This window comes from Hydra vulgaris, chromosome 02 (assembly GCF_038396675.1).
Source record: "Hydra vulgaris chromosome 02, alternate assembly HydraT2T_AEP".
In the NCBI taxonomy this organism is placed as follows: Eukaryota; Metazoa; Cnidaria; class Hydrozoa; order Anthoathecata; family Hydridae; genus Hydra; species Hydra vulgaris.
Genome location: NC_088921.1, coordinates 20826913 through 20828274, shown reverse-complemented (window position 1 = coordinate 20828274; position 1362 = coordinate 20826913). Strand labels below are relative to the sequence as shown.

The 1362-nt window shown below is 27.9% G+C and overlaps 1 pseudogene; it reads left to right on the top strand.

The window, feature by feature from the left end:
- The first annotated feature begins 507 nt into the window (after positions 1-507).
- On the top strand, positions 508-718 carry LOC136077455 (U2 spliceosomal RNA; annotated as a pseudogene).
- Positions 719-1362: the final 644 nt, after the last annotated feature.

Sequence of the window (1362 nt, the reverse complement as noted above, 5' to 3'; positions counted from 1 at the left end):
TACCATCAATAAAAATAATAGGTAGTATAAAAAAGAAATAAAATATTTATGGTCACTTAAATACAATAAATACCTAAGACAAAATAACATTTGAGGTTTTCATAAAACCTTTTCATTTAATAATGTTCTTAGTAAAGATAGCAATACAGAATTACGATTTAATTTCTAAAATATGGCTTAATTATGTCGACACCTTTCGAATTTTCGCTTTTTCGTTTTTTTGTTCATCGTTTTTTCGTTCTAGATCATGCAAAAACCGTAAAAAATAACAAATAAACAATAATAATTATAATAATGACTAAAATAATAACAAAAAACAAAAAAAACAAAATAAAATACAAATAAAACTGTTACAAGGTAAAAATGTCACATCCAAGAGTTACTTTATTAACACTTGATAATCAAACAAAAGTATACAAATAAAATACGAACAAAAATATCAAAATAACATAATTAGATAAAAATATAAAACAATATAACAAAAACAAAAAATTTAAAATACACTTGCTATCTTGGGCTTTGGACTAGATGGTAGAAATTAATAATAAAAAAAAAAAAAAAATTTCTTTTCTTATTAGTTTATTATCTGGTACGCCGGCACAGTCCGGCTCATATATAAATCTGATTTTTGGCATTTGGTCATGGGATCATAGGTTTACATTGCCCTGACCACGGGTTGCCTCGGCTTTGCACTACTGCTGAGCGCGGCCCAGATTGAAAATAAGAAAAATTGTCTTGACTTTTAGTGTGTCCAACATCGCCAATGGTCTCAGCTGCTTCTGATGATGATGCTACTGATGATGACGACAACGAAAATGATTAGACGTACTGATTCAAACCACAAGTATATTGTTGAAGACGGCGTCAGTCCGACTATATCTGCAGTGTTCAGTTATTTCTTGTCGGCCTAATGGCTAAGATCAAGCGTTCTTATCGTTTCTCGGCTTTATCGCTTCTCGGCTTATAATCGGCATCTCATCGCTTTATCATAGGTTGATTAGAAGCCATTAGGACGAGAAGCGATAAGAACAGATACTTTTTTTTTTTTCACTTTTTTATCTTTACAATTTATTTCTTATAAAAACATTATTTCACAAAAAAAAAAACTGTTATATACACAATAAAATTTCTGTAAATAACGCAATAAAACAATTAGTTTTAAATAAAATTTGTTTATTTTTTTTTTTTTTTTTAATTTGTTTTTGCGGTTTCGAATAAAACAAGATAAAATCGAGAAATAAAAAACGAAAACGAAAACAAAAATGAAATGTCGATAGAGAAAACCGCAAATTAGGAAATAAAATTTAGTTTTTTAATAAGAGTTATGAACACTGTAAATAAATTATTTACCAAAAATATCGT